General features: G+C 43.8%; 1 protein-coding gene across 3 annotated transcripts in view; it reads right to left on the minus strand.

Moving 5' to 3' along the window:
• Nucleotides 1-15,065, minus strand: part of STXBP6 (syntaxin binding protein 6) — a 232,836-nt gene extending 217,771 nt beyond the window's left edge. The window contains exon 1 of one of the 3 annotated variants that reach the window (XR_006282047.1): nucleotides 15,045-15,065. The gene's annotated coding sequence lies outside the window, so the exon portion shown is untranslated. Of the gene's footprint in view, nucleotides 1-14,758; nucleotides 15,015-15,044 lie in introns of those variants that run through there. The other 2 variants (XM_043516494.1, XM_038404259.2) reach the window with 2 other exon arrangements.
• Between the last annotated feature and the right edge of the window lie 468 nt (nucleotides 15,066-15,533).

A 15,533-nucleotide genomic window follows, 5' to 3' on the forward strand; every position in this document is an offset into this window, starting at 1 on the left:
CAAATAATCCATTTTACTTTGTATAAACCTTATACAGGGTAAATTCATAAATTGTCTGCCCTCTATAACAGCGAGAGAGAGAGATGCACAGCTGTTTGCTCCCCTAAGTATGAATCACTTATTCTGGGTTTATTAATAAACAAAAGTTATTTTATTAGCATAAAAAGTAGGATTTAAGTGGTTTCAAGTAAAAACAGAAAGAACAAAGTAAGTCAGCAAGCAAAATAAAGCAAAAACACGCAAGTCTAAGCCTAATAGAGGGGTGGTCAACCTGTGGCTCTGAAGCCACATGCGGCTCTTCAGAAGTTAATATGCAGCTCCTTGTATAGGCACCGACTCCGGGGCTAGAGCTACAGGCGTCAACTTTCCAATGTGCCGGGGGGTGCTCAATCCCTGGCTCTGCCACAGGCCCTGCACCACTCCACCCCTTCCCTCCTCCTCTCCTGAGCCTGCCATGCCCTCACTCCTCCCCTCCAGAGCGTCCTGCATGCCATGAAACAGCTGATGGGGAGGTGTGGGGAGAGAGGGAGGAAGAGGCACTGACTGGCGGGCAGGAGGCGCTGGGAGAAGGGATGCGTGGAGCTGATGGGGGGCTGCTGATGTATTACTGTGGCTCTTTGGCAATGCACATTGGTAAATTCTGGCTCCTTCTCATGGCTCAGGTTGGCCACCCCTGGCCTAATACATAAAGAAACTGGATTACAGGTAATATCTCACCCTCAGAGATGTTCCAATAAGCTACAGTAAAAGGACCCCATTTCATCCTGGGTTGTTTGCACTTGGCTAAAAGGGGTCATCCTGGAGAATAGCCACACGGCTGGGGAGGGGTGTGCTGCCATCCACCCGAAAACCGCAGCCCCTCCTTTTAAATGTGAGCCCAACTGGCATTGCTTGCTATGGGAAAGGATTGGCGCTGCAGTTTGAAACCATTCCCACATGTTATGAAGGCAGAAGAAGCCAACCCGGTGTACCAAAAGGCTTACCATAGCTGTCTGGAAACCAAATTCTGTTGCCCAGGTCGTTTGTGATGTGTCACCATACCGGCAGGCACACAATATAAAAAGGCAAAATGCGACCTTGTACCTAAACCACATGTGGCTGTCTGCCCTGAATTGCTTGATTCACTGTGAAAAAGTCTCCCTTTGTTCTCAGAAATGTATCATCTTAAATTTTATTCTCCTTTTTATCCCCCCCCAGGTGCAAATGTTTCTATGCTCCCCCATCATCTCCGTCCCTGAGGTTATTGCATATTAGAAGTCGAAAAAAACCACACTCGCGATTACATGTTTTCTGAGCTCATGCACTCCTCCCGCACAGCTTAATGCATGGAGGCATTCAGTGGCAAAGGCCAGGAAAGCATTAAGTGAGTGCGAAGAGTAGAGGCAGGAGGCGATCCTGAAGCTAATGGGGAAGCAAACTGACATGATGAAACATCTGTTGGAGATGCAGGAAAGCCAACAAGAGCACAGACCCCCTGCTGCATCCATTGTATAACTGCCTGCCCTTCTCCCCAAGTTCCATATTCTCCTCACCCAGACACCCAAGAATGCTGGGGGGGGGGCCTTCAGGCACCCAGCCACTCCACTCCAGAGGATGGCCCAAGCAACAGAAGGCTGTCATTCAACAGTTTTGTTTTGTAGTGTGGCTACAATAAGCAATGTGGCCTTGTCCTTCCCTCCTCCTGCACCCCACCCCTCCCGAACTACCTTGTTGGTTATCTCGAAAAAGAAAGAAAGCGTGGTTTCAGAACAATAGTTACTTTATTTCCTTTGGCAGCTATGATTAAATGGGGGAGGGTGGTTGGCTTACAGGGAATTAAAATCAACAAAAGGGGCAGGTTTTCAGCAAGGAGCAATGCACACAACTGTCACACTGTAGCCTGGCCAGTCATGAAACTAGGTTTTCAAAGCCTCTCTGATGCGCAGCTGTGCTCTTCTAATTGCCCTGGCATCTGGCTGCTCAAAATCGGCCACCAGGCAATTTGCTTCAACCTCCCACCCTGCCATAAATTCTCCCCCTTACTCTCACAGATATTATGGAGCACACAGCAAGCAGCAATAACAATGGGAATGCTGAAAGAAAAGGAGTACTTGTGGCACCTTAGAGACTAACAAATTTAACAAATGGGAATGCTGGTTATGCTGAGGTCTAACCTAGTCAGCAAACAGCACTAGCGAGCTTTTAAACATCCAAAGGCACATTCTACAACCATTCTGCACTCGCTCAGCCTATAGTTGAACTGCTCCTGACTACTGTCCAGGCTGCCCGTGTATGGCTTCATGAGCCATGGGAGCAAGGGGTAGGCTGGGTCCCCAAGGATAACTATTGGCATTTCAACATCCCCAATGGCAATTTTCTGGTCTGGGAAGCAAGTCCCTTCTTGCAACTGCTCAAACAGCCCGGAGTTCATAAAGATGCGAGCGTTATGCACCTTTCCCAGCCATCCCACGTTGATGTCGGTGAAATGTCCCTTGTGATCCACCAGTGCTTGCAGCACCATTGAGAAGTACTCCTTGTGGTTTACATATTGGTTGGCAAGTGGGTCTGGTGCCAAAATAGGGATACGTGTTCCGTCTATCGCCCCACCACAGATAGGGAACCCCACTGCTGCAAGTCATCCAGTATGACCGGCACATTTCCTAGACTCACTACCCTTGATAGCAGAACGTCAGCGATTTGCATTGGCTACTTGGATCACAGCAGTCCCCACAGTAGACTTGCCCACTCCAAATTGATTCCTGACTGATGGGTAGCAGTCAGCGTTGCAAGCTTCCACAGGGCTATTGCCACTCGCTTCTCAACTGGGAGGGCTGCTCTCATTTTGGTATTCTTGCGCCTCAGGGCAGGGGAAAGCAACTCACAAAGTCAAGGAGAGTGGTCTTACGCATGCGAAAGTTTCGCAGCCACTGTGAATCACCCCATACCTGCAACACTGGTCCCACCAGTCTGTGCTTGTTTGCCAGGCCCAGAATTGGCATTCCACTGTATCAACCAGTCCCACTGCCGCCATGACGTCCCAATTGCCACAGCCCGTGCTTTCAGGAACGTCTGTGTCCATGTCCTCATCACAATCATCCTCGTGCTGGCATCTCTGAGCCTGGTTCTGCACGTACTCCAGGTTAATGCGCGAGGTGTTTACAATGTTCACAACAGCAGCGGTGAGCTGAGCGGACTCCATGCTTGCCGTGGTATGGTGTCTGCACAGGTAACCCAGGAAAAAAAGGCGCAAAACGATTGTCTGCTGTTGCTTTCACGGAGGCAGGGAGGGAGGAGAGATTGACGATAAGTACCCAAAACCACCCTCAAGTATGTTTTTGCCCCATCAGGCATTGGGAGCTTAACCCAGAATTCCAATGGGCTGTGGAAACTGTGGGATAGCCACCCACAGTCCACCGCTCTGTAAGTGGACGCTAGCCACAGTATTGAGGACACACTCAGCCAACTTAATGCACTTAGTGGGGATGTACACAATCAACTATATAAAACAGATTTCTAAAAACTAACTTCTATAAAATCAACCTAATTTCATAGTGTAGACATACCCTTAGCCTCACAGCATTAGCAGGTTGGGACTTATGGGTTTTTTATATATATAGGGTACATTAGCAACTTCCAGAAAAGAAAGTTCCCCTTCTAAAGACCACAAAAGATACAGAAATTCATCAAGTGTGTATGAAAGCAAATGAAGCACACCATTTCAGCTTTAAATTCCAGTTTTCCAAGAATAATTTTGAAGTTGTAGTTAGATTCTTCCCAAGTACTGAGAACATAGCATACATCAAACCCATGTAAGTCTGACTATAATGCTCAGTTCCTGCCTTAGTTTAATACACATTTCATGTGGTTCTGTGATCCCGACAGTTTAGGAGAAAAAACACATGGCAGAGAATGGGAGCCAGTCCATCCAACTTTCATTGAAGGCAACTGGAGTCCTTCCATTAACTTCAAAAGAGTCAAGTCAGTCAATGCATGTTTTTAAAGTTTCAAATCATGAATTTGTATATGCATATGTTAGGCTCTGATAAATTGAAAGTGAATTCTCAAGCAGCTTTCTGACGTATTCAAACTGGTTTGTGAAGCAGGAAGTAATTTCTAAGACATTTATACATTCAGTCTCAGGTGCCTATTTCAAATACTTTCCAAGACCCTAGTGAAAAAACAAGATTTGTAAGTACCACTTTACAAATTATTTTATTGGGATGGACTAGTCTTCACCCTGTGATGTGCATTTAAAAATGTATCTATATCTATATCAACAGCTGCCAATATGTGTTGAACCTGGAAGAATAGAAAATACACAAATATTGTACACACACATTCATTTTTAAATTGGTGTGTTTCCGAAAAGGAGAAAATTAGAACCTAATAAAATAGACAGAAGCAAAAAAAAAAAAAAAGATTATTACGGAATTTAATTTCTGTCCTGAATAAGAGAAACAAACACCCTGAGAGTTTTCAAAATATTCAAGCCACTCATGCTTTTGAAACCTCCAGCAATCGCATTATAAATAGAGTTCTGGTACAGCAATTCCCAGTACTGGTATTACAAAGCTATTATTAATTCTAGATTTCTATCAGTTATCAAGAAGGAGCTAGGATAACAATATCAGACTAGAGCAAAGTATTAGGGTCACAGTCAAAAAGGAGACATGGGGGAAGACAAGCCTGTGCTCTTGAAAACCTCACAGCCCCTGTAATAACCCTGTGATAAGAGATGCTGCCTACAAAACAGTAGGGGATGCCAGTTTTACCTACCGTATAGGTATGTATGTATGTATGTATATATATATATATATATATATATATTTATTTCCTCATAGAAGAAATGGTTGTAGGGGACAATCTTGGCTCAAGTGATCATGAGCTAATTCAGTTCAAACTAAATGGAAGGATTAACAAAAATAAATCTGCAACTAGAGTTTTTGATTTCAAAGGACTGACTTTCAAAATTAAGGAAATTAGTTAGGGAAGTGGATTGGACTGAAGAATTTATGGATCTAAGGTAGAGGAGGCCTGGGATTACTTTAAATCAAAGCTGCAGAAGCTATCGGAAGCCTGTATCCCAAGAAAGGGGAAAAAAATTCATAGGAAGGAGTTGTAGACCAAGCTGGATGAGCAAGCATCAGAGAGGTGATTAAGAAGAAGCAGAAAGCATACAGGGAGTGGAAGATGGGAGGGATCAGCAAGGAGAAGCTACCTTATTGAGGTCAGAACATGTAGGGATAAAGTGAGACGGGCTAAAAGTCGAGTAGAGTTGGACCTTGCAAAGGGAATTAAAAACAACAGTAAAGGTCTATAGTCATATAAAATAAGAAGAAAACTAAGAAAGAAGAAGTGGGGCCGCTAAACACTGAGGATGGAGTGGAGGTTAAAGATAATCTAGGCATGGCCCAATATCTAAACAAATACTTTGCCTCAGTCTTTAATAAGGCTAAAGAGGATCTTGGGGATAATGGTAGCATGACAAATGGGAATGAGAATAAGGGGGTAGATATTACCATATCTGAGGTAGAAGCGAAACTCAAACAGCTTAATGGGACTAAATCGGGGGGCCCAGATAATCTTCATCCAAGAATATTAAAGGAATTGGCACCTGAAATTGCAAGCCCATTAGCAAGAATTTTTAATGAATCTGTAAACTCAGGAGTTGTACCGAATGATTGGAGAATTGCTAACATAGTTCCTATTTTCCTATAGTTCCTATCAAAAGTGATCCGGGTCACTACAGGCCAGTGAGTTTGACATCTGTAGTATGCAAGGTCCTGGAAAAATTTTTGAAGGAGAAATTAGTTAAGGACATTGAAGTCAATGGTAAATGGGACAAAATACAACATGGTTTTGCAAAAGTTAGATCGTGCCAAACCAACCTAATCTCCTTTTTTGAAAAAGTAACAGATTTTTTTAGATAAAGAAAATGCAGTGGATCTAATTTACCTAGATTTCAGTAAGGCATTTGATACCGTGCCACATGGGGAATTATTAGTTAAATTGGAGAAGATGGGGATCAATATGAACATCAAAAGGTGGATAAGGAATTGGTTAAAGGGGAGACTGCAACAGGTCCTACTGAAAGGCGAACTGTCAGGTTGGAGGGAAGTTACCAGTGGAGTTCCTCAGGAATCGGTTTTGGGACCAATCTTATTTAATCTTTTTATTACTGACCTTGGCACAAAAAGTGGGAGTGTTCTAATAAAGTTTGCAGATGATACAAAGCTGGGAGGTATTGCCAATTCAGAGAAGGATCAGGATATTATACAGGAGGATCTGGATGACCTTGTAAACTGGAGTAATAGTAATAGGATGAAATTTAATAGTGAGAAGTGTAAGGTTATGCATTTAGGGATTAATAACAAGAATTTTAGTTACAAGCTGGGGATGCATCAATTAGAAGTAACAGAAGAGAGAAGGACCTTGGAGTATTGGTTGATCATAGGATGACTATGAGCTGCCAATGTGATATGGCTGTGAAAAAAGCTAATGCAGTTTTGGGATGCATCAGGAGAGGCATTTCCAGTAGGGATAAGGAGGTTTTAGTACCATTATACAAGGCACTGGTGAGACCTCACCTAGAATACTGTGTGCAGTTCTGGTCTCCCATGTTTAAAAAGGATGAATTCAAACTGGAGCAGGTACAGAGAAGGGCTACTAGGATGATCCGAAGAATGGAAAACTTGTCTTATGAAAGGAGACTTAAGGAGCTTGGCTTGTTTAGCCTAACTAAAAGAAGGTTGAGGGGAGATACGATTGCTCTCTATAAATATATCAGAGGGATAAATACAGGAGAGGGAGAGGAATTATTTCAGCTCAGCACCAGTGTGGACACAAGAACAAATGGGTATAAACTGGCCACCAGGAAGTTTAGACTTGAAATTAGACGAAGGTTTCTAACCATCAGAGGAGTGAAGTTTTGGAATAGCCTTTCAAGGGAAGCAGTGGGGGCAAAAGATCTATCAGGTTTTAAGATTCTACTCGATAAGTTTATGGAGGAGATGGTATGATGGGATAATGGGATTTTGGTAAGTAATTGATCTTTAAATATTCAGGGTAATAGGACTAATCCCCTGAGATGGGATATTAGATGGATGGGATCTGAGTTACCCAGGAAAGAATTTTCTGTGGTATCTGGCTGGTGAATCTTGCCCATATGCTCAGGGTTTAGCTGATTGCCATATTTGGGGTTGGGAAGGAATTTTCCTCCAGGGCAGACTGGAGAGGCCCTGGAGGTTTTTCGCCTTCCTCTGTAGCATGGGTGACTTGAGGGAGGCTTCTCTGCTCCTTGAAGTCTTTGAACCATGATTTGAGGAATTCAATGGCTCAGACATAGGTGAGGTTTTTCGTAGGAGTGGGTGGGTGAGATTCTGTGGCCTGCGCTGTGCAGGAGGTCGGACTAGATGATCAGAACGGCCCCTTCTGACCTTAGTATCTATGAATATATATACACACTAGTTCATAAGCCAAAATTTTTTTTAGTAAAAAAGGGAAGCACCAGTGAAGGGGGGTCAGCTTATGAATGGGTATAGAGCAGGAGAGGTGGAACACAGCCCCTCCCCACAACAGAAGGGGCAAGGAGAGGCAGCACAGCCAGCAGACCAGAAGGGAAGAGGCGGGCCCAGTCTCTCTGCTTCTGGCCACGCTGTTCTCCCCTCAGGCTCTGAAGCAGTGGCCCAGCCCCGCCCGCCGTAGGTGGCTGCAGCCAAGCCACCTGGCCTGCCGGAGCAGCTCCAGCCAGGCCAGAGACATCTTCCCTGGCCCACCCCAGCTAAGGTGGGAAGGAATCGGATGACTGTGGAGGTCCCGGGATAGGGGTAGGATCATGTGTGGGGGTGATCACAGGGGTTACTCCCCTGACCCCCAGCTTCTCCCACCACCACCAAAAAATTTCCCCACTAGTTGCTGTCCCAGCCTGTCAGGGTAAGCAGCTGGTGGGCTGGACAGTTTGTTTACTTAGGTTTACCACGGTGCCTGCGGACACTCGAGGTAAACCAACCGTCTCTGCCCGCCAGTAGCTTATCCTGATGGCCCAGGAGCCAAAGTTTGCTGCCCCCTGAATTATAGGGTCGGCTTATGAATGGGTCATAAAAAAAATTCCATTTTTACTTATCCATCTTGTGGGGGGGTCAGCTTATAAACGAACCGGCTTATGATCGAGTATATACAGTAATTTGGAAAAAGTATAATTTCAGGCTCCTTACTTGAAAAGGACCACTTCCTGATTTGCATCTCAAGAACACAGGAGTCAAAATGCAGAAGAGTGCCTTTTATTTCATTTTTAAACAGCATGTTTGTTTTGTTGTTAAAGGACCCAGATGCTTCAGCAATGGATGCATGCATATAAAGAAATGGATAGTCATTTTAAAAAAATACTTCCTTTACAACAGAGTTAAGATCATGCCATTACCAAGAGTCAGAAAATTCAATGTAAAGTTGACACTTATGCCAGTGTGAGTTTAAGGGGTATTAGCATCCATGCCAGAATTTCACTGCTTTAACATAGAAGTGTTTACATTATTTTTTAAAAAATATTTATATAAAAAACTTTGTAATCTAAAAATTATCCTCTAGGGCCTAGCAAGTGCAAATAAATATTCATAACCTACACCAAGAGTAGTCAATAGGCAGCCTGCAGACCAAATCCGGACCGCCAGACACTTTTGAATGGACCCTGAAATCTTTTTATTTACTTATTATCATTATTGGAGGGCTTTATTCTTTTCTCTGAAGTCTGGACCTTGACTATACCTTGACAAAGAAACTGGAACCTTGACAAAAAAATAACTGATTACCCTTACCAACAGCATTACAAAGCCAAACAGACCAGCACTGTGCTAACGAATGAAAGCCAGACAACAAGACTAATCTAGTTTCATCATGTAAACTGAAGACTAAACGCTGAAAAGCAAGAGTAAAAAAATAGTATCCAAAAAAAGAATTTTCTTCCTTTATTACTAATTTTTAAAGCTCAGTGCAATTGTCACCAAAGGATGTGAAATCTCATACAACATGCTGGACCTGTTGCACAAATATTACATAATGGAATTTCTGAAATTCCTTTCTGACCCTTCTTGTTTATAACCCAAAACGTGAAAATAGTTAATATTCATTTAAAAATAATCCTCATTTTTTGTCCTAGCTAATGTCATGCAGATATTCTTTTTTGGGTATCAAATCCTTTTTTGAATCCTAGAATTTGTCTTAAAATCCTTTTAAAAAAAGCTAAATATAACAGACCTGTATATAAACTGAGAATATACTTATCTCAGGAATCTATCTACTCTTTTCATGGCTTTGGATATTAGAAAGATGCTATAAAATGCAGTCTCATAATTCCATATTTGCTTATTTAGATATTCGTTTCAGAGTAGCAGCCGTGTTAGTCTATATTCGCAAAAAGAAAAGGAGTACTTGTGGCACCTTAGAGACTAACAAATTTATTGGAGCATAAGCTTTCGTGAGCTACAGCTCACTTCATCGGATGCATCCGATGAAGTGAGCTGTAGCTCACGAAAGCTTATGCTCCAATAAATTTGTTAGTCTCTAAGGTGCCACAAGTACTCCTTTTCTTTTTTTAGATATTAGTGTAATTTGTTGTATTGTAATTAAGTTTACAGTGTTCTTTTTTTTAAATTAAAAAAAAAATCAGACATGACAGGCCAGATTCTCTCTTGCAGCTGGGCTCTTCTTGGTGGAGGAATGAGTTTAAAGGGTCCAGAGCCAGTAATGGCTTCCCAATTTTGAGGGCCAGTCAACACCAGCCCTGGAGATCCTTAGAACAGCCCCTCAGCATGCAGAGTAGCACTGTTTCAGTGTCATTTTTAACTCAGTTGGTTTAACTCCTGGGTGGACAATCTGATTCTGGCTTGAACCAGGCTTGTTTAAGTTTAGTTTCACACAGTTAGAATAAGTATAAATTAAACAGCCATAAATCAAGCAAACTGAAGTAAGTATCAACACAGGCGTTTGCACCATTTTAACTAGACAGGTTTAACAAATTGCAAGTTTGTTTGTGAAATAGACCTATGATAAACTTCTCTAGATGTGTTTCAGAGTAGCAGCCGTGTTAGTCTGTATCTGCAAAAAGAAAAGAGTACTTATGGCACCTTAGAGATGAACAAATTTATTTGAGCATAAATTTCGTGAGCTACAGCTCACATTTGCTCCAACCCCCCAGACAGAGACAAATACCTACAAGATCTCTATCAAGCTCTTACAACTACAATACCCACCGCCGAAGTGAAGAAACAGATTGACAGAGCCAGAAGAGTACCCAGAAGTCATCTACTATAGGACAGGCCCAACAAAGAAGATAACAGAACGCCACTAGTCATCACCTTCAGCCCCCAACTAAAACCTCTCCAGTGCATCATCAAGGATCTACAACCTATCCTGAAGGACAACCCATCACTCTCACAGATCTTGGGAGACAGGCCAGTCCTTATTTACAGACAGCCTCCCCAACCTGAAGCAAATACTCACCAGCAACCACACAACAAAAAACACTAACCCAGGAACCTATCCTTGCAACAAAGCCCATTGCCAACTGTGCCCACATATCTATTCAGGGGACACCATCATAGGGCCTAATCACATCAGCCACACTATCAGAGGCTCGTTCACCTGCGCATCCACCAATGTGATATATGCCATCATGTGCCAGCAATGCCGCTCTGCCATGTACATTGGCCAAACTGGACAGTCTCTACGTAAAAGAATGAATGGACACAAATCAGACGTCAAGAATTATAACATTCAAAAACCAGGCGGAGAACACTTCAATCTCTTTGGTCATTCGATTACAGACCTAAAAGTGGCAATTCTTCAACGAAAAAACTTCAAAAACAGACTCCGAGAGACTGCTGAATTGGAATTAATTTGCAAACTGGACACTATTAAATTAGGCTTAAATAAAGACGGAGTAGATGTGTCATTACACAAAGTAAAACTATTTCCCCACTTTTATTCCCTCCCTCCCCCCACCGTTCCTCACAAGTTCTTGTCAACAGCTGGAAATGCCCCACCTTGATTATCACTACAAAAGGTTTTTTTTTCCTCTCCTGCTGGTAATAGCTCACCTTACCTGATCACTCTCATTACAATGGTGTATGGTAACACCCATTGTTTCATGTTCTCTGTGTATATAAAATCCCCCTACTGTATTTTCCACTGCATGCATCCGATGAAGTGAGCTGTAGCTCACGAAAGCTTATGCTCAAATACATTTGTTAGTCTCTAACATGCCACAAGTATTCCCATTCTTTTTGCGGATATAGACTAATACGGCTGCTACTCTGAAACAGTAATTACAGTTATTCTATCTAGATTCAGCAATTAACAGGCTTTTATTTATTTCACTCTAGAAGAGAACATGTACATAACATGTAGAAAATGGACCTGGCATGTTTGTTTGGGTGGGGGGGGGGGGTGAAAGGTAGGGACAAAGTACACCTTCCCCTCCGCCCCCTTTTTGTTTCTGAATGCTAGAGTTTAACCTATTAAACACAACAAACACAATGGAAAATTCATGCACTTCTCAGGGAACATTTCTCTTTCAAACTAATTATTTTCAACCCATCGTCTGTTTTTAAATCAAAATGTACTGCTGAAAAATCATGAACCTCCTCACAGGAAAATAAGTTGAACTGAGTCTGAGCTACAAGAAAAATCTACTTATTTTAGAGCCTTTTTCAGAACACATCATGTTCTCTCTAAATGCAAACACTGCAAGTGCATCAAACTTTCATTTTACTGATCGGATCTTTGCCCCAGAAGGCAAACTGACATACCAACAACTCCAGGAAGTTTGTTTGTAGGACTAATTCTTAGAGATAATGGCTTCCACATTCCCCCCATCACATTCCTCCCTTGGCTGAAGGAGCAGTTAAATTATCCAGTCTTAGCAAAGTGAGGAAAAAACCTTCCTATTTGAAAACAGATATGGTTAAGTCATCACAGGGGTTTCTTTTCTGTTTTCTCCTTCAAGGGGAATTTATATTCTTTTGGTGATGGTGGTTAAATGACATTAGAATAGCTACCTACACCTACAAAGAACACTGCTATTAAGAGGACACAGGAAAATTACAGATATGGAGGGTGGGGGAAACTGTCTCTTGCTAAATGTCCAGTGCTGTTTAGTCATCCAATTTAACCAATGCTATGTCTGTTCCTTTCCTGTCACCTTAATGTGAGAAGAAGAGACACAGTAGGTTTGAGTGACCTCCTCCAAAGAAGTGTGCCGCAGCCTTGATTAGATATACCTAGCTGAGGAGACTCACTAGTACTGCACTGCCCATCCTCCAATTTCCGTAAGGGGAGATGGAAGAGTCTATTCTTCCTTGTGAATAGGAATAGCAGAATACCTGAGGAGGTACCAGCACTCTTCTTGTCAGATGACCTGGGAGGAGAGAGTCTTTTAAGAATTTCTCTGTTAAATTGCAGAGTATTGAATTTCTTTGTTAAGTGCAGAGTGTTGATAACATCACCTCTGCCTCACAATAAAGTTAGACAAAGGATAAAATGAAGGCATTCCTGAGAGATAATTCACATTAGCTGAGATGGAGGTTAAAAGGGGGACATTCCGGTAACTAACTTAAGACATAAAATGTAGACAGTGGAGGAACAGAATGACAGAAGTGAGTTCAATTTTTTTTAATGCAAAGATTCCATTGCAGTGTGTTGGATCTTAACAGCACCACTGAATGAGTCTTACAAATCTAGTGGCACTGTCCACACTAGATGAAATGGAAAACAGTAAACAGACAACATAATTGTGAGCAAAAGTACCTTGACAATCAAGTGTATTGTTTAAACATGTTTTATAAGTAACACACATAAAGCAGTTTAAAGCATTATATACTTATTTTTATCCTGATCTTTATCCCTTTAAGAGTAGCAGCCGTATTAGTCTGTATTCGCAAAAAGAAAAGGAGTACTTGTGGCACCTTAGAGACTAACAAATTTATTTGAGCATAAGCTTTCGTGAGCTACAGCTCACTTCATCGGATGCATTCAGTGGAAAATACAGTGGGGAGATTTATATACACAGAGAATATGAAACAATGGGTGCTACCATACACACTGTAAGGAGAGTGATCACTTACAGGAGGAAGGGGGAATCTTTTGTACTGATAATCAAGGTGGACCGTTTCCAGCAGTTGACAAGAATCCCCCACTGTTTCTCAGATGCTCTACTGCAAATGGTTCTCCTCTTGCTTACGCAGGTGTAAATCTGAGCTAGTCCAGTGAAGCCACCAGGGCTATCCTAGTGTACAAGTGTAAGGGTGAGCGGGAACCAGCCCTTTCACTTGTGCACTACGACAATTAACTAATACCACTCTACAATTAATTAATGCTGTTGGGAGCAACACGCACCCAGTTCCTGGGGATGTCCCAGTACTGGAAGTTACTGGTCACTATTTGGTGGGTGAGTGCTCAGAATACATAAAGAACCTAACAGAGCAACTCAGCTGGCATAAGTTAGCACAGCCCCTTTGATTTCAATGGCGTTTTGTCTATTGACAGCAGTTGAGGATCTAGCCCACAGTTTCTTATCTTTGAGACATGAGACAAAAAAATTAATCCCTGAATGGCGAACCCACCCCCAACGGCCCCTATATCTCCATCCTCCACTGTGGCTGAGAGGAACGCATCCGATGAAGTGAGCTGTAGCTCACCAAAGCTTATGCTCAAATCAATGTGTTAGTCTCGAAGGTGCCACAAGTCCTCCTTTTCTTTTTGCGAATACAGACTAACACGGCTGCTACTCTGATCTCTGATCTTGGTTACGCCAATAGCTCCAGGGACGCTGTCCTGATTTCTACAAAAAGAAAAGGAGTACTTGTGGCACCTTAGAGACTAACAAATTTATTAGAGCATAAGCTTTCGTGAGCTACAGCTCACTTCATCGGATGCATCCGATGAAGTGAGCTGTAGCTCACGAAAGCTTATGCTCTAATAAATTTGTTAGTCTCTAAGGTGCCACAAGTACTCCTTTTCTTTTTGAGAATACAGACTAACACGGCTGCTACTCTGAAACCTCTGATTTCTACAGAAAGAGCAGCCAATTCCAAACTCTGAGCGGGGGTACCCACCCCCACGCAAAAATCTGACCCCCACCCCGTGTAACTAGCAAACAAACACGTTGCAAGAAAAACAAAAGCCACAGTCAGCCGCTAGAAACTCAAACGATCCGCCTGTAAATATTTAACTTTGGCTACTGTAAATACCAACATAGGAATGTCGTCAGGAACTGGGAACTGTGCCACCGACATCAATGGGAGCAGTATCTGGCTCTTAAAAACGCACTATCCCAGGCCGATCTCTCCGCGCCAGAGGCTGATCGCAGCCCATAACAATGTGGTTCTGCTAGAAGGAAAGCCGGGCTGGGTTTACACTGGGATGACGAGCCCCAGCCCTTCCACGACTGGCACATGTGGGCTGCCAGAGGCGGCTTAAGCCTTCGCTCTCGGGGCTGCTACTTCTTCGTACTTCGCGGGAGAACATCGCCCGGCAGCGCCCAAACCCGGCACACCCGGAAAGAAGCGAAACCAGCGGGGCAGCCGCTCACCGGAGCCTCCACACCACAAGACCTTCGGGGCAGCTCAGCTCAGCTGCTGCGGCTACCCGCAAGTGCCACTGGATACAGCAAAGCCTCCCCCGCCTTCCAGTAACTACTGCACCAGCAACAGCCCTGCCACGCCGCCCTGCCCGCGTGTAACTCCCGGCTGCAGCGGGGCAGAGCAGCAGCGGCCGCGGGCAGACCTACCTCCGTGCCGGATCCTGCCGCCGCTCTCCGGGCTGCTCCCCGGGCTGCGCGCGCTCTGCTGGCGCTCCGGCGGCCAGCCGAGGGCTCGCGCGCGCCGCTCCCGTACTCGCCGGCGCCTGCCCCGCCAGCCTCCCGCACTCACTCAGCCACCCCGAGCCTCAGCGGCCACGCAGCTGTCAGCCCAGAGGCGGGAGTGCAGCCTCACGTGCAGATGCTGAGCCAATCCAGAGCGCGAGATGCCCCCCTCCCCCAGCCCATGTGAACTGTGATCGCTCCAAGAGCTTACTTCAGGTTTGGGACTTTCCAGAAGAGGGAGAAGGATCCCAAGTGAGCAGGGTTTTGATCCTGCACTGCACCCTCCTCCCCACCAACGCCCAGTACAGGCTGGGGGCCAGCAGTTCCCTCTGAAGCCCGAGAGATCGTGTAAAATAAAATATAATAATAACTAATGACCAGGATTGAAAGCATGGACAGAAGGAGAAAGAGAATGTAAGGGGGAGTGGGGAGAGAAATCTTGGAAAGAAGGAAACAGAGAAACCTTCGAGAGAAGAAAGTGATGATCATTCCATGGTTTTCCTTCCCGGTTTGAACACTGATGGATATGCAAAAGCGTGTTACATCAATTCTAAGGTATCAAGACTGTCCATTTAACAACAAACAACAACGACAAATCCTAAACTAAAACCAAGTTAGTGAGGAAAGCTAAAGGAAGAGTAATTGCCCTAAAAGGGGTTTATGTCTCAGTCACTCCTTGAAATCAACAAAGGGAAATCAA

Source organism: Dermochelys coriacea, chromosome 6, assembly GCF_009764565.3.
Source record: "Dermochelys coriacea isolate rDerCor1 chromosome 6, rDerCor1.pri.v4, whole genome shotgun sequence".
NCBI classification, from domain to species: domain Eukaryota; kingdom Metazoa; phylum Chordata; order Testudines; family Dermochelyidae; genus Dermochelys; species Dermochelys coriacea.